Genomic DNA, 25468 nt, shown 5'->3' with positions numbered 1-25468 from the left:
TGCTGTCATTTTCAGTAGGTAGTAGAAATCTGACAGTACCGACAGGTTTTGGACTGGCCCATCTCCTTATGGGGAATTCTCATGGTTTTCTTTATTATCAAAAGGCAGTTGCTGTGTCCTACTGCTAAAAAGTGTGCAGAGAGCAGGAAGGCTGGCCAGCATCCTTATATAAATCCTTTTCAAGAAGTGTCTTTTATAAAGAATAAAGGCTATGCTGAGAATCCCCCATGAAGAGATGGACTAGCCAAAAACCTGTCAGTTCTGTCATTTCTACTACCTACTGAAAATGACAGCAAGATAGGAGAAAAATAATTCATGGCTCATTTTAATCTGGAAGAAACATACTTCTTATTTGTATGTGTTTACAGGTATTTTACAATTTTTTGCGATTGTGGTCCTTTAACTATGCTACCAAAGGAAGTAAAGCAGGTATTTGCTGCTACATGTCCACTGTTTAAATTGCAAAAAAAAGGCAAAATATCAGCTCAACAGTAATGTGGATACTGCTTGTGGCCTACAGCTGCAAAGGTGCCCATTAACGGTACAATTTGTTACTAAATGCGATCTTTCAATGCAGTTTTTTCGATTGCAAATAATTGGAAGGTAATTAAGGATGGGGAGGCAATAATTCCGATGTGACGGATCATGCACATCATACAACGGTCACAGCTTAAAAACTGGTCTGTTTCCCGCTACAGCTGTGTAAATATGTTTCCCAAAGGAAAATTTTAATACTTTGAGGTTACATTCATAGTGGGACGGTGAGTTGCATAGGACAATATAATTGTGATGGTACGTCCACATCAGTGCGTTTGTAGTGCAGTGGAATTCATCTGGATATTGCAATGCATGCAGTGTGGCAACACACAACACAACTGATAACCGGAGCAGTGAAGCATAGTTTGTATGAAGTGTATGCTTCACTATATGCATCACACTGCACATATAATGCACAATGCAACTTTTTCCCTTCATTGCTGCTTTATCAGGATATTTAACAGCCCATTGTAAACATTGCCTTCATCATACATTTTATTTGCATTTAAGGACTGCGATCATGAAAAAGTGTAAAATTTTAAACTGTGAACACATACATTACATGCCCTATAAATTACTTTGTTGCTGTCACAGTAGATAGTAAAAATCGGACCAGTTCATAAGGATCTGTATACAGATGCTGGTCAGACTCTCATAGTTTATACACTATTATGCCCATGAGTAGATGGACTGGTACAAAGTATGTATATCTAACATGTATATTACAGATGAGGTTTCTGAAGTATAACACTGTTCCAAATGAATTGGACCCCAGCAGGCAGGTTCTGCTCACCCTTGACTCCACCTCTGTGTACTGCCCTCCATTGTGTGTTCCAGCTCTCAATACTTCCTCCTTCACAGCCAGACGGAGGAAACAGCTGGAGAGCTTCCTTCACAGCCAGAAGGAGGAAGCAGTTGGAGGGAAGTACATGGAGGTGACGTCAAGGGACAAGTTAACACACACCGCTGTGCTTAAAGGATACATGAGGTAAAAAATTCAGAAACACTTTACTCACCTGGGGCTTCTTCCAGCCCCTAGCAGTCTATCTGTCAGGCGCTTAAGTCCCACTGTTCTCTAGGCCGACACTGTCCCCTCTACAATTGCGACCCGCTGATGGGTTATGGTCTTCTGCGTATGGTAGTGCTGCACACCTCTCTATCATGAGATGCTTGATGCTCTCTTGCGCAGAAGACCACCACCCATCCGCAGCTCATTATCGTGTGTGTGGTGGGGGGGGGGGGGGGAGTAATAACCTGGAGAATAGTGGCACTTTAAAGTGGGACTGCTAGAGGCTGGAAGAAGCTGCAGGGGAGTAAAGCATTTTTGAATTTGTTTACCTCATGCATCTTTTAAAATTCGAGTTTTGATCCAATTCTTATGAAACAGTGTTTTGCTTCGGAATGCTAATCCCTAATATAAACCCATGTACGTATTTTGTACCAGTCTGTCTCCTCATGGGGATTCTCTATTATCATCATTATTAAGTATTTAGCATCTTCTGCAGCGATCTAGAGTATATGGTCTTGCCACTTAACTATCCCTCCCACAATCTAATCCCTACCATAGTCATATGTCTATGTATGTATGGTGTAGTATATGTATCATAATCTAGGGCCAATTTAGGGGGAAGTTAATTAACTTATCTGTATGGTTTTGGGATGTGGGAGGATTTGAGCCCAGCTCTGCAATAGACTGGTGGCGTATTTATTTATTTTATGTATTTATTGTTAAGGTTACAGACAATATTTAGGGGTGACATACAGAAATAAGACAATACAGGAATACATGGAAACCAGATCACACAGCACAGTATGAGTACAAGGTAATGCTTAGTCAGTCACTGGATGGGAGCATGGAGATTAGACAGGTCGAGTTCACTCAGATCCATAGGATGGGTGTACGGTAATGGAGGTGCGTGATCAGGTAGGAGACATGAGGAGGACCCTGCCTGAAGGCTTACACTCTAGAGACGTATTATTATTTATTGTATTTATAAAGCACCAAACTACTATGCAGCGCTGCACAATAGATCAATGGGTTAACATACAAGATAGGACATACAAGGAACTCGCAACAAAACAAGATCATGCAAATGCCTTTAAAGAAAATCTGTGTCGAAAAAAGTCCCCTGGGGGTTACTCGGGGAAGTCTCCGGAACCTATTGAGGCTTCCCCGTCCTCCTCTGTCCCACGGTGGCGGCAAAAATCCTCCCGGAGCGGCAGCGATGTAAATATTTACCTCCGTGGCTCCAGTGCAGGCGCAGTATCCGCTCTTCCCACAGAGATAGGCTGAAATAGCCGATCTTCGTCGGGCCGCTCTACTGCGCAGGCGCAAGTCTGCGCAGTAGAGCGGACCCGACGGAGATCGGCTATTTCCGCCTATCTCCGTCAGAAGAGCCGAAATGGCGTTCCCGCTGGAGCCTGGGAAGGTAGATATTGAACAGGCTGTCGGATTTGTCACACCGACTTTGAATGGCTGCAGCGAGACCCCCGTGGGACAGAGGAGGACGGAGGAAGCCTCATTAGGATCCTGAGGCTTCCCCCTCCCGAGGTGAGTAGGTGAGGTGGGTCAATAGATAATTTCCAACCGGTCCAATCTGATTTTGGTTTTCTGAATGATTTTTTCATATAGGTGAATAGAAACCGTTCGGAAAATCGATCGCACTGTAAATCTGACAAAAAAACTGTGTATTCCCAGAATTAGTGCAGATAGATTATCACATTACTCCTACATTACAGTAGAATCTCGTTATAGTAAACTCTGAAATAGTTATATGTGACTGTCTTTCAACTGGCAGAGTTCCAATAGATCGGCGTACAGCCCATGTTTTCCCATTATTGCCCAATAACAACAATAACATTTCTATAGCGCTTTTCTCCCATAGGATTCAAAGCGCTTACGCTCTCTCAGATTCAGTAGTTAGTAGTAGGATGAAGTATTCACACAACAAAAATTACATTTCTGCAAATGCCAAACTCAACAGGTGGGGTTTCAGTCAGGATTTGAAAACATCCAGAGATGGAGCTGTCCTGATCTGCTGAGGTAAGGAGTTCCATAACGTAGGAGTAGCATGACAGAAGGCTCTGGGACCAATAATTTCCAGGTGGACTCTGGGTATGACTAGATTGTTAGAACCTGTGGATTTGAAAAGGGCAAAAAATCAGATCCGGGAAATTAAAGACCTGTAAACTTAACGTCAGACTATTTGAGGAGTAACTAAGAGATAATATACAAGACTTCATAGCAGAAAATAATCTTATTTATCAGCATGGGTTTACAAAGGACAGGTCCTATTTCAATAATATGCTCCGCTTTTATGAGGTGACAGCTAGTGTGGATATTGGAAATGCTGTAAATGTGATATACTTGGACTTTGCAAAGGCCTTCGACACTGTTTAACACAACAGTCTGGTAAAAAATTTGAGGATGCAAGGACTAGGGAAGAGTCTGTGTGCATGGATAGGGAACTGGCTAATGAACAAGAAACAAAGAGTTGTGGTCAATGGATCATGTTCAAAATGGGTGACTGTTAGCAGTGGGATCCCACAGAGGTCAGTACTGGGTCCAGTGCTCTTCAATTTATTTATTAATGACCTAGCAGATGAAGTAGAAAGCAATGTTGCTATTTTATCTGATTGCCATCTGGAGTCGGGAACTAATTTTTTCTCTTTTGGGGCCAATTGGACCATGCTTTGTAACAGCCAGTGTACACCAAAAAGTGCTAGCATAAAAGCAAATGCTCATCGCTTTTTTTTGAAGAGATTTTTTTAAGGCGATTCTAGGCATGAGCCTAGCAATTTTTGGAGCATTTTGGTGTAGCATTTTTTGTTACAGTAGAGCTGGAACTGAACAGCTTCTATACCAAAACACTTGGAAAATCACTCTGATCTAGCACTTTTCAGAGCAATTTTCCACTTTCCTATACTTAAAGCCATTGTTTACCTTATCTGATTTTTTTTTTTTAATTACACACAAATGTATAGATTTGAACAGACATGTACCTTTGCTCATTTTCGCCGCACCACCGCCCCCCGTTCGTGCACTAGAGCATGATATCTGCTCGGTTTGTATCCAAGATGGCCGCCGACCTTTGCTTCATCTTCCGGGTCGGCGGCCTCTTACGTCCTAAATTCTCCAAGTCTCCTGCGCCGATAAAATAGCGCAAGACATAGGAGACTTGGGTTGCGCGTGCCAGGGACAGTGCACGCGCGCTCACGTCTATCGTCAGGAGCGCGCGCGTCCAGTACAGCGCTGAAGAGTGTACGATGACAGGGACGCACGATCCACATTGTGATGAGCAGGGGAGCCGCGCATCTGCGTGAGCGCGGCTGACAGGGAGGAGGAAAGGGGCGGAGATGATGGAGGAGTGACAGAACAGGGCTAAGAAGCCCATCCTATTCAAATACATTAGCCAAGCCCTTTTTTAAGCGCAAGAGTTTTTAAAAGTGCTCATGAACTTGAGTGTGAGCTCTTGGTGTACCCCAGCCCTTAGGGTTTTTCACCTTCCTCTGGATCAACAAGAATATGTGAGGGTGCAGGCTGGTGTTGTAATTTATTTTCTGGTTGAATATATATATATATATATATATATATATATATATATATATATATATATATATATATATATATATATAAATCAGATGGATGCGAAAGTTTGGGCAACCTTGTTAATCGTCATGATTTTCCTGTATAAATCGTTCGTTGTTACGATAAAAAATGTCAGTTCAATATATCATATAGGAGACACACCGTGTTATTTGAGAAGTGAAATGATGTTTATTGGATTTACAGAAAGTGTTCCATAATTGTTTAAACAAAATTAGGCAAGTGCATAAAAAGGAAATTAAATCAATATTTAGTAGATCCTCCTTTTTTCCAGGAACTACAGCCTCTAAATCAGGGGTCTCAAACTCGCGGCCCGCGGGCCATTTGCGGCCCTTGATACAATATTTTGTGGCCCTCGCCGGCAAAAGCTTCCTTATAGTTCGCTTCAGTGCTCTCAAGTAATCCGCCGCATCCCCGCCGCTAAACGAGGGCTGCAGAGCCCCCAAATCGCCCGGGGGGCAATCCGCCGGCATTTCCTGGAAGGGGCAGAGCTTTCAGCTTCAGCTCTGGCCCTCCTGTTGTCAATCGCCGCACGGATTGCCGCCTCTCCCCGCCCCTCTCTGTGAAGGAAGAGTGAGAGGGGCGGGCAGAGGCGGCGATGCGCCGTGATTGTGAAATTCCTTATGCGGCCCAGCCTCATCCTGACTTTACCTCCTGCGGCCCCCCAGGTAAATTGAGTTTGAGACCCCTGCTCTAAATGCTTCCTGTAGGTTCCAATGAAAGTCTGGATTCTGGTTAAAGGTATTTTGGACCACTCCTCTTTACAAAACATCTCTAGTTCATTCACTTTTGATGGCTTCGAAGCATGGACAGCTCTCTTTAACTCACACTACAGATTTTCAATTGTATTCAGGCCTGGGGACTGAGATGGCCATTCCAAAACGTTGTACTTGTTCCTCTGCATGAATGCCTTAGTGGATTTTGAGCAGTGTTTAGGGTCGTTGTCTTGTTGAAGATCCAGCCCCGGCGCAGCTTCAGCTTTGTTACTTATTCCTGGACATTGGTCTCCAGAATCTGCTGATACTGAGTGGAATCCATGCATCCCTCAACTTTGACAAGATTCCCAGTCCCTGCACTGGCCACACAGCCCCACAGCATGATGGAACCACCATCATATTTCACTGTAGGTAGCAGGTGTTTTTCTTGGAATTCTGTGTTGTTTTTCCTCCATGCATAACGCCCCTTGTTATGCCCAAATAACTAAATGTTAGTTTCATCGGTCCACAGCACCTTATTCCAAAATGAAGCTGGCTTGTCCAAATGTGCTTTAGCATACCTCAAGCGGCTCTGTTTGTGCCGTGGGCGGAGAAAAGGCTTCCTCTGCATCACTCTCGCATACAGCCTCTCTTTGTGTAAAGTGCTCCGAATGGTTGAACGATGCATAGTGACTCCATTTCACTTCATAGGTCTTTGGTGCTGGTCTGTGGGTTGACACTGACTGTTCTTAGCATTGAATGCTTCTGTTTATCCAAGAAGGTCTGCCACTTCGAGCCTTAACTTGAATGGAGCCTGTGGTCTTCCGTTTCCTCAATCAGTTCCTAACTGTGGAAACCCCCATGTTGCTACTCTTCAGAGAAAATTAAAAGAGGAAAACTCACAATTGAGCATTGTTCTGCATCATGTGACAACACTTCTTCACTAGTGTTAAGAAACGTTCTGTTCTCTCATTTCCCCAATGCTTCCGTTCTCTCATTTCCCCCAATGCAGCGCTTAAGCTTCCATTTCTGGTGTGCTGGGCTCAGCGGTCTGGAAAAATTGATGCTGCAAAGTTGCGGTCTGTTTGATGGAACGGACCCGTACAGACAGACGCATGTAAACTGTTTCATAGGTTAACATTAGATCCGTTTGCATTCATTCCATTTGTACAATATCCATTCCGCCTATGGTCCGCATTTTAATGCTAATGTGAACCAAGCCTTACTTCTTTAAAGGGTGGTAGGACCAGGGGGTAGTGTCAGGGCCAGGCTCAGTGTCTGGGGCATTGTCAGGGGCACTGTCTGGGGAGGTAGAGGCTTGGGAATCGGAAGAAGGATGTGTTTCTGAATTGGCTGAGGCCAAAGAGGAGGACCCATCTTGGTGATGGTCCTGGCAACGCCTCCATCCTATAATGAGAGAAATTTAACTTGTTAGCATATAATAATAAATTAGTACTATATGTGAAATTTAAAGCACAAATAAATCATAACTTACCTCTCCTCACAGAGGCTGTTACTTCCTCCACCCAGACTGGCTGCCTCTTTTTTAAGCCTGAAAACTGATAGATGATCTAGGTGCTGATCAGAAAGATTAATTAATAGTGCAGGCAGTCCTGTGTTGCAGAGCTCAGTGTTAAGGTGCCCATACACTCGTCAGATTGGCAGCAGATAGATAAGAAATGCATCTGATGATCTATCTGATGCGTTTTTAGGACATTTTTTACCAGGATAGAATTCCAATAGATTTCAGTTTGAAATCTATTAAAATTCGATCTGATGGCATTTTTTTGCCATCAGATTTCCATTAAGGCCAATGCAAACTGATAAGCAATCTCATCAGATCGACCTAAATTTTCCACCCTGCAAGTTCGATGGAAATCCATCGAAATCGGCCGTCGATCGGTCGATTGGCCAACCGATTTGCAATCGATTGATCGATCGATCGGGATCGATCGGTCGGCCAGAAAATCGGCTGAGTGTATGGGCTGCTTTACACATGCTGATAGCAGATGCCTGTAGTTATGGAGCAGAGAGAAGCGACTTCATGCAATTTAGATAAGTTTTACTTACCAATACTTCCTGGTCATTCCTCTTTCCCCCTCCCACCATGTGGTCTCCTCTCTCTATCTCAGTATGTTTCCCCATGTCTCTGCTAGTGTGTGGCTTTCCCATACTCCTAGCGGCTCCAGTTTCAAAACATTTTTTTTGGGGGGGGGGGGGGGGGGCACGAAGGGGGCACAATGGCTGGCTGGAGGGGCCCATCTGGTTGATCAAAATGTTTGTATGGTTAGATTTAGATTTTTTTTTTTTGCCTCAGGTGATAACCAGGCTTTCTAGTTCAGCAATGATAATAACCAAATGTAAAAATCACAAACAGAACTCTGAGGCTTTTGAGCAGAGCAGATTGTCCAAATTATGGTGCTATTATTGAAGAAAAGTTACCTACAGATGTACTTGGCTAGTTTGCTTGCATGCTTTAATCCTTACTTGCTACCAAGCTGCCCCAATGTGGATAGATCACAAACAAATCATTTCAGCCTCCAGTCTTTGCTGGAGACTAGAGCTTATATTTTACAGACAGGACATTTTGAATCAGGATCATTATCCTTATGCAAAACTTCCTGTCTTAAAATACAAGCTCTAGTTTATTGGCTAATTTAAAAGCAAAACAGTAAGCTTTCTGCTTGTAAGCCTTCTTCAGACTCTATTCCTTTTGACGGACGATGTTAGAACATACAATCAGAAGCCGGTAGCCGGTAGAGAGATTTTTTTTTGCAAATATAAGTTTCATCCACATACAGTAATTACAAGGGATCTTTGTTTGGCATGTTTTTCTTTGACTATTTGGTGATCTTTGTTTTTTGGGGGGATTGTCTGGCATCTTCTGCACCCCATTTCTTTATTGGCATCGGTGTGTTCTTTACTCACTTCATGCACTATTGCACTGGCATCTTTACTCTTATTCATATTCTGACTAATGAGTATCCAATTACTGTGCATTGACACTTTTGCAGTGGCACTTTGTTGCTTACCTGCATTGTGGTGTATTAGCTATATACAGTGGCTAACGGTTAATCGGGTGCCAGAGGGCGTGGTGGCGCTCTGGGTGACAGACGGGGGGCGGTCAGAAAGGCCATCTCATTTGCCTATTTTAAATTCTAAAGCTGCTGCGCCGTAATTCGGATTCTCTTGACCATTAATTATGCATAGTGACAGCAGGCACACTTAAGGTGCGTACACACGCACTATGGCCGCCAACGACGGGTCCGTCAGACCCTCCCGCTGGGCGGACTTTCAGGCAACAGTAGCGCGTGTGTACGCACTGTCAGCGGACTGATAAGGCTGTTTCTGAACGATCCGCCGGGCGGATCGCTCAGAAACAGCTATATCAGTCTGCCGACAGTGCGTACACACGCACTACTGTCGCCTGAAAGTCCGCCCAGCGGGAGGGTCCGACGGACCCCTCGTTGACGGCCATAGTGCGTGTGTACGCACCTTTACACAGCTGCGTTGTCCACTCCGCACACAGCCAGCATTCTGCCTCCGCCTCCCTCTTAATGTGTTTGGTCCGGTCCCTCAGCCTCACTCAGACCCCCGGTCGGCCCCGCCTCCGTTGTAATTCCATTGGATAAATTCTGGCTTCTGGCTGTGGAGCATTCTGGGAGCCGCCACACGCTGAGCCGATAGAGACAGCGGAGAGTGTGGGGTGGACGCCTGGCCTGCTGGGATGATGGAATAACGGCAGCGGGGCGTGGTACTCAGCAGCAGTACTTTCACTCTCCTGAGACTCCTTTCCTCATAGCCGGCCATGTGTAAGGGAATGCAATGGGATCTGCCTGCCTGCGTGACCCCGCCGCCAAGTACCACGCTGCCTGCCGCTATTCCACCATTTCCCTCCAGGCCAACCATCAACAACAACTGAAGCAGAGTGGGCATCTGGGCGATGCAAGAGGGGGACACTGTGTCTGTGACAATGGACTCTAGGGGCAATTATTGCAGGCTATCAATGCTGGGGCAACTATTCCAGGCTACCGATACTGGGGGCAACTATTCCAAGCTACCTATACTATTCCAGGCTATCTATGTTGAGGGCATCTATTCCAGGCTACCTATACTATTCCAGGCTGGGGGCATCTATTCCAGGCTACGTATACTATTCCAAGCTATCTATGATGGGGCAACTATTCCAAGCTATCAATGCTGGGGGCAACTATTCCAGGCTAACTATACTGTTCCAGGCTATCTTTGCTGGGGGCATCTATTCCAGATTACCTATACTATTCCAGGCTGTCTGTGCTTGGGGCAACTATTCCAGGCTATCAATGCTGGGGGCAACTATTCCAGTCTACTTATACTATTCCAAGCTACCTATACTGGGGGCATCTATTCCAGGCTATATATGCTGCGGCATCTATTTCAGGCTATATATGCTGGGGCAACTATTCCAGGCTGTCTATGCTGGGGGCAACTATTCCAGGCTATCAATGCTTGGGGCAACTATTCCAGGCTACCTATGCTGGGGACAACTATACCAGGCTACCTATACTGGGGGCAACTATTCCATGTTACCTATACTGGGGGCAACTATTCCAGTCAATCTATACTAGGGCCAACTATACCCGGCTACCTATACTGGGGGCACCTACACACGCTGCACTAACTCCTTTCCTTTTTTTTGGGCGGAGGATGTCATTTTATACCCAGCACCGGCTGTCAAATGCCCTAGGTATGCCATTGGCTATATATTATATTTTTGCATTTATGCTGCACTTTATTATTTATTCAGCCCTGCCTTCATTGTTTTTAATGAGGTTTTAAATTTGACCTTATTTACATGATTTATCAATAAAGCTATTTTTAATCGATTATACTATGGTGTGGTGCAGTTTTATGGTATCTACTTTCTCTTTTTTGTACTTTTCTCTATTGAATCAAGATTCCTTCTGCACACACTGTTGTTTTGATCTGATCCATATGGGCCCGTTTCCACTATCGCGAATCTGCATGCGTTTCCTGCATGCAGATTCGCACAGCCAATACAAGTGGATGGGCCTGTTTCCACTTGTCAGTTTTGCTGTGCGTTTTTCTGTGTAGGATTTTTCTGCACGGCAGAGCCCTCAGAATTCGCCTGCGTGTGGAATGCAGGCGAATCGCACACAATGTATTTAATAGGGAAATCGCATGCGCGTTTTTTGCCGCGAATTCGCATAGGTACCAATGTTAATTCACACAGGCAGTGACATGGTTAAAATCGAATATACCCTCACCTATGCGAATTCGCGGCAAAAAACGCATGCGGAATCTCATCCACATGCGATTTCATCAGCGGTGGAATCCAGGCGATTCCGCACCGCAATAGTGGAAACGAGCCCTCAGTTGTTTGCTGGTACTTTTTGTTTACATTGTTTGTTTTTGGCCCTAAAGGCACTCCTTTTACCGTGAATCATGTCTAAAATGGTATTATTTATCCATACTGGCCTTTTTCTATATCTAGAATATTTATTCCCATTAGCAATAGTTGTTTAGAAGCTGTTTGAAAGTTAGCCATTTACTTTCAGTGCCATTGCCATGTAATTTACTATCCCAGTCTACCAGACTCTCTGAGCTTCTTCAAGTTAGCTTTTCTAAAATTCATGGTTGTAGTTGTCCCCCTGCCTACATCTCTGTTAAGTCGCAGGTCAAATGTTACCATATTATGGTCACTGTTTCCAAAGTGTTCTAGAACCTGCACATTAAATATCCGGTCTATTTGAAATAACCAAATCAAGCAGAGCATCTCCCCAGGTTGGTTCGGTAGCCATGTGTCAGGTAAATCTGCAACTTTTACTAGAGCTAGTTGTTTCAACATCTTAGCTGATGCCTGGATAATTGAAATGACCCATAGCTATGACCCCATGTTTGCTTGCAGCTTGATCAGTCTGTTGCTGTAATTGTACAGTTTGTTGCAAAAGTATTCGGCCCCCTTGAAGTTTTCCACATTTTGTCACATTACTGCCACAAACATCAATTTTATTGGAATTTCACGTGACAGACCAATACAAAGTGGTGTACATGTGAGAAGTGGAACGAAAATCATACATGATTCCAAACATTTTTTAAAAATAAATAACTGCAAAGTGGGGTGTGCGTAATTATTCAGCCCCCTGAGTCAATACTTTGTAGAAACACCTTTTGCTGCAATTACAGCTGCCAGTCTTTTAGGGCATGTCTCTACCAGCTTTGCACATCTAGAGACTGAAATCCTTGCCATTCTTCTTTGCTAAACAGCTCCAGCTCAGTCGGATTAGATAGACAGCGTTTGTGAACAGCAGTTTTCAGTTCTTGCCACAGATTCTCGATTTGATTTAGATCTGGACTTTGACTGGGCCATTCTACCGCATGGATATGTTTTGTTTTAAACCATTCCATTGTTGCCCTGGCTTTATGTTTAGGGTCGTTGTCCTGCTGGAAGGTAAACCTCCGCCCCAGTCTCAAGTCTTTTGCAGACTCCAAGAGGTTTTCTTCCAAGATTGCCCTGTATTTGGGTCCATCCATCTTCCCATCAACTCTGACCAGCTTCCCTGTCCCTGCTGAAGAGAAGCACCCCCAGAGCATGATGCTGCTGCCACCACCATATTTGACAGTGGGGATGGTGTGTTAAGAGTGATGTGCAGTGTTAGTTTTCCGTTTACATAGCGTTTTGCATTTTGGCCAAAAAGTTTAATTTTGGTCTCATCTGACCAGAGCACCTTCTTCCACATGTTTGCTGTGTCCCCCACATGGCTTGTGGCAAACTGCAAATGGGACTTCTTACGCCCTGCCATCTCTTGCCGCAGCTCACTGGTTCTGCCTGTCTCTATGACGGCAGAGCCCTGTGAGCGGGTCAGGTGCCGATTTCATTGGATCCTGACCCTGTCTATCAACGTGAGCTGCTCCCATTGACTTACATTGATAGGCAGAGTCAGGAGCCAATGAAAGCGGCTCTTTACCGGCTCACAGGAACTCTGCCGTCATAGAGATGGCAGAGTGGGCGGCCCAGGTTCCCGACGTGACCGCGGTTGTGGCGGGTAAGTGGCGATTCGTCGTTATTCATCGGGATCCTGCCGTTTCTGCACCAGTGGTCTCTGGTCCTTAAGGGGGCAGAGACCGCTGGTATTTAAGTGGTTAAAGAGGAACTCCAGTAAAAAAAATGTAATAAAGTGCTTAATTTTTACAATAATTATGTATAAATGATTTAGTCAGTGTTTGCCAATTGTAAAAGTTTTCATCTCCCTTATATACATTCTGACATTTATCACATGGTGACATTTTTACTGCTGGCAGGTGATGTCACTGCTGCTTGCTTTTTTTTGCAGTTGGAAATAGCTGTAAACCGTTATTTCCCACATTGCAACGAGGTTCACAGACAGGAAACTGCCAAGACCATGGTCCTCACAGTTTCCTGTGGGAGGGGTTCCACCACAATCTCAGCCATACAGAGCTCCCTGATGATCCATTTGTGAAAAGGAATAGATTTTAAATGTAAAAAGGGGTATCCGCTACTTATTGAGATGAAGTTCAAATCTTGGTCACGGTTTCTCTTTAATTGTACTTAGTCTGAGTGTAGAGACGGAGCAAAGTCACATTTCCATGAAGTCCTCAAAAGTAACTGTTATTGGATAAGTTCCTTGTTAAAGCCACACTCAAAAAAAGGTTTGGGGCGAGCCACCAGATGGCAATGATTCTGTTTATAGTTTATAGTGAAAGTCTTGTTTTCATTTTTATTTTATACAATTTTGCTATAACTTTTTGGATTGTGGGATGCATCAACTGGGTTTCCATTAATTCTCATAGGAAAATAATGATATAATGGGGAAAATTATATGATTATAGTCTCTGATGAAGCAAGGTTAACCCTTGAGAAACAGCTTGGAACGAAGAAAGTTCGCACGATGCTCCTAAAATCCAATATGTTTATTGATGGACGTATCCAAGAGAGTCAGCACATATCACTAGCTGACATGTTTTGCGTAAACATTTTCTAAAATGTGAGGAGAATGGGACCTTGGATACTGGGGTCACGGCAGGCGTTACTGATATTGGAGATTTTGGGGAGTCCAGGGCCAGATGGGCTTTGGATTGTCTGGCTACTGAAAACTCAGGACTAATCTCCTTAGATGATGTTAAGCCCATCCGTGCCCGAAATCCAGATTTCTACCCTTTGACCAGTAGGACCCACCATGTTGAAACCTTTCAGGAGTTGGTGGAGAGGGACTTGGTGGAGTTGGAGAGTACTCCGAGCTCCAGGAAGTCCAACTTGTCGCATCAGGAACGACAGGCCCTCCAGAGTCTTAAAGATAACTCTAACATCGTTATTCGAAATGCAGATAAAGGGGGGGCTGTTGTCGTTCTGGATAGCGATAGTTATAAAATGGAGGCCCTAAGACAATTAGGGGACCCCACAGTTTATCAAAAACTTAGGGGAGACCCCACGAAACGTTTTCAAAAGGAGCTTTTTGATCTTTTGTCCTTGGGTTGGGATTTGGGGGTTTTAGACCAGAAATTGTTTGACTACTTGGGAGTAACCCACCCTGTTACTCCGATCTTCCACCACCTCCATAAAATCCACAAGCCGGGCGCTCCCCCGGAGGGCAGGCCCATTGTGGCTGGCATTGGCTCTCTGGGGGAGCGCCTGAGCGAGTGGATTGACTCTTTGCTACAACCACTCGTGACAAGGCTTCCTGGCTTTATTCGTGATACGAAGCATTTACTCGCAAGCTTAGAGGGTTTACCTTGGAAGGACCATTATGTGTGGGTGACTATTGATGTCAAAGCCTTGTATTCTTGCATACCCCATCACTTAGCCATCCAGGCTATTGAACATCATCTTAAGAAATACTCCGTGTACTCTGAGGATTTGAGAATTTTTATTTGTCTGGCTGTTAAGTACCTCCTGTCCCGCAATTATTTCATGTTTGATGGCGGCTTCTACCTCCAGAGGTGTGGCGCCTCCATGGAGGCAAAATTTTCTCCGTCCCTAGCCAACCTATATATGGGTTGGTGGGAGGAGTGCCACATCTTTGGGGGAGAGGGACGCCATCTGGGGAATGTTGCGTGGTACGGGAGGTACATTGACGACCTTCTCTTGGTGTGGAAGGGCGGTTCTGAAGACATCCCCTTGTTTATGAACAAACTGAATTCCAACACCTTCAATTTACAGTTTACCTCTAATTGGGGAGTAGTTTCCATTGATTATTTAGATGTAACTCTAGTCGGTGATTCTGAGGAAGGGAGGGTACACTCAAGGACTTACAGAAAGCCGTGTAGTGGGAATACCACCCTCCGGGCTACTAGCTGCCATCCCAAGCACACCTTACGGGGGGTCCCTGTAGGGGAGTTCACCAGGGCCTGCCGTAATTGTTCAAGAAGGGCTTGGCTCGGGGAGGAGTTTGAAACAGTGGGGGCCAGATTAAAGGAGAGAGGGTACCCTGACTGGATGATAAACAGGGCGCGGGTCAGGGCCAACTCTAAGAGTAGAGATCTTTTGCTTAAAAGCACAGGAGACACGGGCACTAATGCTGGGGCCTCTAGACCCACTTTTGTGACAACATATAGCGTAGAGTTTGACAAGATTGTGTCCATCCTCAAGAAATATCTCCCGGTTTTGGAGGGTGATGAGGATCTGCGCTGTGTTCTACAACAGGGGGTACGCTTTGCTAGTAGGCGCGCTCCAACCCTGGCACGGTCATTATCGCCTAGTCTGTATGAGTCCTGAACCAGGTCGTCCACATGGCTGAACCTGTTGGGCTCATACAGATGTGGAGTGAGAACATGTCAGTATTGCAAGGTCCATACCCGGACCCGGGTTGCTATGTCAACCTCGAACAGACGCAGTTTTCCCATCAAGCAGTTTGTTAATTGCGGAACGTCGAATGTGGTGTATCTCATTACGTGTGGGGCTTGTGCCCTGCAGTATGTGGGATGCACCACGAGACCGCTACGTGCTAGAATAGGGGAGCATTACTGTGGTCCGGCCTGGCTTAGCACCAACATTTCCAACGTGGCGAAACACTTTCGCCAGGTCCATCATGGTGACATGTCCTCTTTCTCCTTCCACGGTTTGGAGAGGGTCTCGCCTGCACGGAGAGGGGGGGACACAACCAAACGGCTTATGAGCCGCGAGGCACTGTGGATCTTTAGATTGGGCACAAGACTCCCTAAAGGTATGAATTCCCGTTGGGACTTGGCACTTCTAACATAGTGCCCATGCTCCTTCACATATATGCTGCCCTTTTGATAGTTTTATTTGTATATTTTATAATTTCTATATATTTTTATTTTCATAACAATTGTCCATTGCTACTCTTTTAGTAGATTGGGATTTTTGTATGTTGTACTTGGGGCCTTCTGTGCTTTTTTCTAATATTTAGCCATGGATGGATTGTTGTTGCCTATCTGGCTGTTTTGGATTTTATATTTACATTGTACATATCCCTTCCTGTCTGTGGGGCTATGGGTGTGTCCCTGGGTCTGGTCCCTGGGACCACCCACTCCACACGGGGAGGGTATATAGGAGGCCTCCTGTGCCATCTGTACTCTAGCTATGATTAAGGACCAGTAGGTCCGAAACATGTCAGCTAGTGATATGTGCTGACTCTCTTGGATACGTCCATCAATAAACATATTGGATTTTAGGAGCATCGTGCGGACTTTCTTCGTTCCAAGTGTGTCTTAGGACTGGCTGTCCTGGTCTGGCAGTGCTCTGTGTGGAGTGAGCGGTCTTCTACCTTCCTTTCCACTTGCGAAACAGCTGTCAGACAACTTCCCTCCCCCCACTGCTGTAACCTGTGTGTCGGCCCGGTCACAATAAAGGGTATTTTTATGCAGCAGTGCCCTTCTCTCTTCCTTGATTGACTTGGACTTTGCACTGCTTGGGAGCACGCTGCAGGTAAGCCCAGTGTGACCTGGTATCCATCCCTGCCGCATTTAATGCCAGTTTTTGTTCCTCTTTTCACTTGAATGGAAAATTATATGAGTGCTTTGGATTACTAGCATGTTTCAGGAACAAATTATGTTCACAAACCAAGGTTCCACTGTATTTGCTTAATCCTTAACCTCCCTGGCGGTTAATTTTTTTTTTTCAAATCGGCAAAAATCTTTTTTTTTAATTTTTTTTTTGTTTCATGTAAAGCTACCAGAGTGGTAGCTACATGAAACACCACTAGAGGGCGCATGTGTCCCTCTAGTGCGATCGTCGCCGGCACTAATAGCAAACAGGGGAGCGCGTATATAACGCGTTCCCCTGTTTGGCTTCTCCTGTCGCTATGGCGACGATCGGAATGACGTCATGGACGTCAGCCGACGTCCTGACGTCAGGCGCACCCGATCCAGCCCATAGCGCTGCCCGGAACTCATTGGTCCGGGCAGCGCAGGGCTCTGGCAGGGGGGGGCCTCTTTCACCGCTGCGTGCGGGCGATCGCCGCAGAGCGGCGGCGATCAAGCTGTGCGCGTGGCTAGCAAAGTGCTGGCTGCGCGCACAGCACTTTGAATGGGCCAAATCGCCCCACCAGGGCCGGAGAAATCCTCCTCCGAGCTCAGCTCGGGCTTACCGCCAGGGAGGTTAATCCAAATTGCAGAACAATTTGGCCTCCTTGACCATACCTACTGTTCACTAATTACACTGACATATATCACATATGCTTTCATGCAAGCTTTCTTATTGGAGGCAAAACCACTATGATGGGTTTGCCTCAGTGCTGCTCTTTATAGGTCTCATTGACTATCCCTAGTGCACAGTAGAGATGTAGCGTACGGTTCGCCGGCAAACGGTTCCAGGCGAACTTTGGGGGTTCGCGTTCGCCTGCACCAGGCGAACTTTTGCGGAAGTTCGATTCGCCCCATAATGCACTATGAGGGTCAACTTTGACCCTCTGCATCACAGTCAGCAGGCACATTGTAGCCATTTAGGCTACACTAAGCCCTGGAGCCCCACCCTCCCTCACATAAGGCAGGCTCCGGCGGCCATTAGCCTCACTCGTGTGCCTGCTAGAGACAGAGTAGGGACAGCTGCTGCAGACTTGTTCTTCTAGGGACAGATTAGTTAGGCTCTTGGCTGCTTATCTTGCTCCTGGCTGATTGTTATTGCTTTTATAGCACCCCTCAATAGCTCTTTTCAGAGCTCATCCTGTACTTTTCTAAGTAACTTTACTGTTCAGTGAACCCAGCTCACTGCATTCTACTACCTGTTGTGTTGAGTGAACCCAGCTCACTGCATCTAAGTACCTTTACTGTTCAGTGAACCCAGCTCACTGTATCCTACTACCTGTTGTGTTGAGTGAACCCACCTCACTGCATCTAAGTACCTTTACTGTTCAGTGTGCCCAGCTCACTGCATCCTACTACCTGCTGTGTTGAGTGAACTCACCTCACTGCATCTAAGTACCTTTACTGTTCAGTGAACCCAGCTCACTGCATCCTACTACCTGTTGTGTTGAGTGAACCCACCTCACTGCATCTAAGTACCTTTACTGTTCAGTGAACCCAGCTCACTGCATCCTACTACCTGTTGTGTTGAGTGAACCCAGCTCACTGCATCTAAGTACCTTTACTGTTCAGTGAACCCAGCTCACTGCATCCTACTACCTGTTGTGTTGAGTGAACCCAGCTCACTGCATCTAAGTACCTTTACTGTTCAGTGAACCCAGCTCACTGCATCTTACTACCTGTTGTGTTGAGTGAACCCACCTCACTGCATCTAAGTACCTTTACTGTTCAGTGAACCCAGCTCACTGCATCCTACTACCTATTGTGTTGAGTGAACTCACTTCACTGCATCTAAGTACCTTTACTGTTCAGTGAACCCAGCTCACTGCATCCTATTACCTGTTGTGTTGAGTGAACCCAGCTCACTGCATCCTACTACCTGTTGTGTTGAGTGAACCCACCTCACTGCAGATACCTAGCATCCACCCGAGATGGACAAAATGGACAAACCAGGTAGAGGAAGAGGTAGAGGCAGACCCAGAGGAAGGCCACCAGGCACCGGCAGGTCTGTGCGAGGTGGTGTTGCTGTGATTTCATGCGGACCTGTTCCAAAATACAGTGCTCAGAAGAAAGCACGTGCCATCACTTCCCAAAATTGTGAGGACGTGGTTGAGTATTTAACACAGAAGACCTCATCTCCCGCAGCCAGTGCCACCAGCGCTAGTACAAGCACCATATCCGCTGCATTTGACACTTCGCAGGAGTTATTTGGTGGTGGTGGTTAAATCACTGATTCACAGCCACTACTGCAACAACGAGAAGAAAGCGCAGGTACACCACCTCATACGTCTGAGTTAGGTGGCGATAGTATGGACGTATCGTGTGAGGAGGGGGATGATGAACCACCTGAAGTTGGTGCAGTTGAGGAGGTGTCTGAGGAAAGCGAAGCTGGCCAGGAGGATTATGATGACGATTATACGGATACCACATATGTTCCCGGTAGAGGAGATGACCAGGGGGACAGTTCAGAGGGGGAGTCAGAGAGGAGTAGGAGGAGACGACTCCATGATAGAAGCAGAGGGAGCTCGTCCTCAGAAACAGCTGGGGGCAGTGTCCGGCACCATGTATCGCCAGCTATGGCCAGCCAGCCAACATGCCCTTCAACGTCAGCTGCTGATGCCACCGTAGCGCCATCCCCCCAGGGGGGCTTAGCGGTTTGGAAATTTTTTCACGTGTGTGTCTCAGATCGGAGCAAAGCCATCTGTTGTCTCTGCCAGCAAAAATTAAGCCGTGGAAAGGCCAACTCTCACGTAGGGACAAGTGCCTTACGAAGGCACCTGGAGAGAAGGCACAAACAGCTATGGCAAGAACACCTGAGGAAAAGCAGCACCCCTCAAAAGACAAGCCACCCTCCTTCTCCTCTTCCTCCTTCAGGTGCATCGTCTTCATCCACTTTCTCCCGTGCACCTTCACAGCCACCCTCCTCCACACCACCTCTTCCCTTCAGCGGTTCCTTCTCCTCTGCCCACAGCAGTACCCAGCTGTCCATGAAGGAAGTATTTGAGCGTAAGAAGCAAATGTCTGCCAGTCACCCTCTTGCCCGGCGTCTGACAGCTGGCGTGGCGGAACTATTAGCTCGCCAGCTATTACCATACAAGCTGGTGGAGTCGGAGGCTTTCCGTAAGTTTGTGGCCATTGGTACACCGCAGTGGAAGATACCAGGCCACAATTATTTTTCACAAAAGACCATACCCAAACTGTACCGTGCAGTTGAGAGGCAAGTGGTGTCATCTCTGGCACACAGCGTTGGGTCAAGGGTCCACCTGACCACGGATGCCTGGTCTGCCAAGCACGGGCAGGGCCACTACACTACATACACAGCCCATTGGGTCAACCTGGTGACCGATGGCAGCAAGCAGGGAGTACGTGGCTGCGCAGCGGACCGACTTGTCACACCTCCACGGCTTGCAGGCAGGCCTCCAGCCACTTCCTCTCCACCTGCTACCACCGCTTCGCTGTCGTCATCCTCCTCATCCTCCTTGGCTGGTGCCGCGATCTTCTCTCCAGCTACACAGCCCCAGCACCCCAGGGCCTATGCTGCCATGCCAGGTACGACGGTGTCACGCAGTGTTAGACATGTCTTGCCTGAAAGCGGATAGTCACACTGGAGCAGCTCTCCTGGCTGCTCTTAACAAACAGGTGGAGCAATGGCTGACCCCGCACAAGCTTGAGATCGGCAACGTGGTGTGTGACAACGGCAGCAATCTCATTGCTGCGTTGAATTTGGGAAAGTTGACTCACATACCCTGCATGGCACATGTGCTGAATCTGGTCGTGCAAAGATTTGTGTCCAAGTACCCAGGCTTAGAGGACGTCCTGAAGCAGGCCAGGAAGTTGTGTGGGCATTTCAGGCACTCTTACAAGGCCATGGCACGCTTTGCGGACATTCAGCGTAGAAACAACTTGCCGGTGAGACGCCTGATTTGCGATAGCCCGACTCGCTGGAATTCCACCCTGCTGATGTTCTCTCGCCTGCTAGACCAGGAGAAAGCCGTCACCCAGTACCTGTATCATTACAGTACAGGGACACAATCTGGGAGGATGGGGATGTTGTGGCCCAACAACTGGACACTGATGTGAAATGCATGCAGGGTCATGGAGCCCTTTGAGGAGGTGACCAAACTGGTGAGTCGCGATGAGGGCACCATCAGCGACTTGATCCCCTACGCCTACTTCCTGGAGCGTGCCGTGCGTAGAGTGGTGGATACAGCTGTGGAGGAGCATGAACGAGAAGAGTTACGTCAGCAGAAGTCGTGGGAGACATTTACACCCGAACCCGATGTTCCCACAACACCTGCGGCAGCACAGAGGGGGGAGTAGGAGGAGGAAGAAGAGGAGTCGTGTGGAGAAGAAGAGGAGTCAGACTCTGATGATGGTGATGATGAGGAAGGTGTTTCTGTGGAGGAGGAAGAGGCGGCGGAAGAAGAACAACCGCGGCAGCCGTCACAGGGGGCTTCTGCTGCTCCACGTTCCCGTGGTATTGTTCGTGGCTGGGGGGAGGAAGAGGAGTTGCATCCCATCACTGAGGAAGAGCAAGAGGAGATGGAGAGTACGTCTGCATCCAGCTTTGTGCAGATGTCCTCATTCATGTTGTCCAGCCTGTTGAGGGACCCCCGTATCAAAAAACTCAAGTTGAATGACCTGTACTGGGTGGCCACACTACTAGACCCTCGGTACAGGCACAAAGTGGCGGACCTGTTACCAACTCAACACAAGGTGGAAAGGATGCAGCACTTGCAGAACAAGCTGTCGATGATGATTTACAATGCGTTTAAGGGTGATGTGGCTGCACAACGCAATCAAGGTACCACTGGCAGTAACCCTCCTCCTCCCAAGTCCATGCAGGCAAGGACAGGATGCTCCAGTGATCTCAGGGTGATGTTGGACATGCGGATCCAACCTCCACCAACGCCTGGACCGGCAGGTAGCCGACTACCTGGCCTTGAGTGTGGATGTAGACACTGCGAAAAGCAACAATGAACCCTTGGACTACTGGTTGCGCAGGCTTGACCTGTGGCCAGAGCTGTCCAAATTTGCCATACAACTTCTCTCTTGCCCTGCCGCAAGCGTCTTGTCAGAAAGGACCTTCAGTGAAGCTGGAGGCATAGTTACTGAGAAGAGAAGTCGCCTAAGTCATGACAGTGTTCAGTACCTGACCTTTATCAAAATTAATGAGGAATGGATCACGGAGGGCTACTGCACGACCGAAGACTAAGTCAGTCCCCACACACAGCATCTCTGCCTGCAGGCCGCTTGCCTTCTCCACCACCACCAACAGGGTCCAGGACTCTAGGCGGATTCCTGAATTTTTAAGGTCGCTGCTAGCAGCGGCCGCTACACTAATTTTTCTGGTGCGTGTACATGCCTGGCTAATTTTTCTGGCTGCACTGCGGGCGGCTGCAACAAAAAAAAAAGGCATGTACATGTGCCCATCCCCCTTCGTGATCATTACCTTGCCGCGGTGAAGGTGCTTGCCTATCACAATGAAGCAATGACCGCCGGCTATTTGAGTGTCTTGGGTGGGGGTGGCACACAAAAGATAATAAGGTCGTTGCTTCATTGTGGTCAGACCAAATTTGATCAGCTGGACAGTCACTGTTAAGTAAGGGAGGGAGATACCGAGAGCCCGATATGGTGCAGTATGTACTGGTAATTGGGAAATATGTAAAAAAAGAGGTTGGAGTAATACTCACAAGTCAGGGTTACCTGCCAGGTAACCACTGTGTAGGCAGGTGGGGAGATTAAACCTGTCCCCACTCAGGAATAAGAAGTCGCTCTCTGTAGATAAGAAGAAAGGGGCCAATTCCCCTCCACCAGGGGTGGACACAATATAGTAACCAATGTTACAGAGGCGCCAGAAGGATAAAAATAAATAAAATGTTTAAAAACAGGGAGGCAATAGGTGGACTTACCTCCCTGATGCAGACACAAGGAATTGTCGAGTTTATGACAAATGAAAGATTTATTTATATACTCCAATATTTTGCAACGCGTTTCGTGGGCTCCACCCACTTCATCAGGCTATAAAAAGGAGCAATCAAACACTATAGGACAGAAGGAAACAAAGCCACCAAAACATTCTGTTACAATATGTTCATACAGTACTTCTATTATGTACAAAATATTTCTATGATATATTCATTTTTGGTATATATATATATATATATATATATATATATATATGTATATATATATATATATATATGGAAAAATAGTATGTAACTTTTCTTTAAAGCACTAAGGTGCAGTTCAGCAAGCAAAATGTCAATATTAGTCTATGATAAGTGCTTTAGTGAAGTGAAAGGTTGTTGAATAGTTCTAATTAATAGATTGGCAGCGTAACGCTGGTAGGAATGAAGGACTAACGATAATCCAATGTTCACATTAAGAAGGTAAAGGTATGTGTAAGGTTCAGTGAAGTGGGTAAATGATAGGACAAGGAGAATCAAGAATCAAGAATCTTACCTTGAAAGCAGCTTCAGTCAGCTTAGCGCCTCTGTGCCTTGCTGCCGTTTTTGCTGCTTATAATATAGTCTGGTCAATGAGTAAATTAGTGCTCATTATCCAATTAGGAAAAGCCTTCCGGCTATACGTAATAAGGATGCGCCCGTTATTTGCTATGTGGATCAATGGCGTCGCGTCATATGACGTCGTGCGCCTACATGGTGTTTAACTAGCGGCCAGACCTCACTTTGAGTTGCGGCGGCTAGGCGTGTGTGTGATGCGTCCGCTCGCGCATGCGCCCAAGGACGCGGAAGTGACGTTTCCGCCATCTTTGTTTAGGTAGAACAGCGGGGCTATTCACGAAGGGACGTATGAACCCTCACAAAGTGGGCAATTCTATATATATATAATAAAAAGGGGTGAAAGTGGAAATATACTCTGGGTTGGCTTACAATTTCTAATTCATAAAAGTGACACTGCTTGTGCAAGGAATTTGGTTTGCGTAGGATCACGTTTAGATGTGGAATTGCGCATTGTCATGGTAACCATGACGCTAGGCATGTGTTTATACATGCATAGATGATTATTCCATGGTGATGTATTCCTGGTTAGGGGAAGGGGAAGGGGGGGGGGGGGGGTAGTCGGGCGGAGTGTGCTGATTGTTGTTTATTGCAAAAGCTTATTGAGGGTGAAATAATTTCATTTAATACGATTCAGCCAATGCATATATCTAAAAAATAATAAATTAGCAGATTAAAAAGAGACATTTGTAAACAATTTTTTAAAAAATCACAGAAATCAAGAAAATATATATATATATTATGGACTCTCATGCATTTACACGGTCACAGGTATAATGTACTTAATGTGTATTGATAGGGTAGGAGGGGATGGGTGTAAGGAAGAAAAGGGGGAGAGGAGGATGGGGGAGGGGAGGTAAGGGGGAGGGGTCAGGGTTGAACAAGATTGGGGAGGGGAAAAATATGGTTAAAAAGAATAGTGAGCAATTACATGTATATAAAAAAACAACATTTAAAACTCATCACATGCAATCTAATATCGGAGCTATAAGAACATCTGGCTAAAAATAGGATAAAAGAGAGGACCAATAAAATTGGTTTAGAACTTTGTATATTTGAGGTATTAGTGTATTTTTTCCAGCTGCTCATTGAGTCCAGCTGGAGTAAGGGTTTTTAAGATTTGAATCCAGTACATCTCTTGTTTTTTTAGGAGTTCAAAGGTATCATGATGTGCATTCGGAATTTGTTCTATTAACGTGATGCGGAACAGTGCAGGATCGCTGTGGTGATGTGAAGTGAAGTGTCTTGACACACTGTGTAATGGGTAATTTTTAAGGATGTTTCTTTTGTGCTGTCCGACCCTTGCACGTACCAGTTGTGTCGTGCGGCCCACATACTGTGATCCGCATAGGCAGGATATGACATAAATGACATTTCTGGATGTGCAGTTTATATGACTCTTAATGGGGTATGTTTTGTTCGTGGTATTGGATTTGTAATTATCTGTAGTGCAAATGAATTGACAGGCCTGACACTTCTTGTTCATGCAGGGGAAGGACCCTGATTGTTGTAGAGTGCTGGGGTTGGGTTCTGTTGTATCAGCAATGTTGACACGACTGGGGGCTAGTATGCTTTTTAAGTTGGGGGCCCTTCTGAATGTTACCGATGGGGTTTTTGGGAGCAGGGGTACTAGGTAGGGATCTTGTAGTAAGATTTCCCACCTCCTGTTTAGAATCTGTCTAATTTGGTTATGTTGTGAACTGAATTTAGTTATAAATCTAGTGGTGTTGTCTTGAGAGGGGTTTGTATTTCTTTTTGGTTTGGTGGAGGAGTGAATACCTTTTTGTCTGGCGTTTTTTATCAACTTGCTAGGGTATTTTCTGGTTAGGAATTTGTCCGTGAGGGTCTGGGATTGAGTTTTAAAAACTTCTAGGTCGGTACAGTTATCATGTATTCTTTTGTATTGGCTGTAAGGTGTGTTTTTTATCCATGGTTTGTGGTGAAAACTGTCAAAGTGTATGAAGTTGTTGGCGTCAACCGGTTTAAAAAAGGTTTTTGTTTTGATAGAATTGAGTTCTGTGTATATGGTGAGGTCGAGATAATCTATGGTGGTTGGGTGTTGGTTATAAGTAAATTGTAGGCCGGCAGCATTAGAGTTGAGAAAT

The 25468-nt window shown here is 46.0% G+C and overlaps 1 protein-coding gene across 1 annotated transcript in view; it reads left to right on the top strand.

The window, feature by feature from the left end:
• ZBTB2 (zinc finger and BTB domain containing 2) overlaps positions 1-25468 on the top strand; it is a 131677-nt gene that overhangs the window by 35004 nt on the left and 71205 nt on the right. The window lies entirely within an intron of this gene.

The sequence above is a fragment of the Hyperolius riggenbachi genome, chromosome 4 (assembly GCF_040937935.1).
Source record: "Hyperolius riggenbachi isolate aHypRig1 chromosome 4, aHypRig1.pri, whole genome shotgun sequence".
Classification (NCBI taxonomy): domain Eukaryota; kingdom Metazoa; phylum Chordata; class Amphibia; order Anura; family Hyperoliidae; genus Hyperolius; species Hyperolius riggenbachi.
This window is presented reverse-complemented; position numbering and strand designations above follow the sequence as displayed.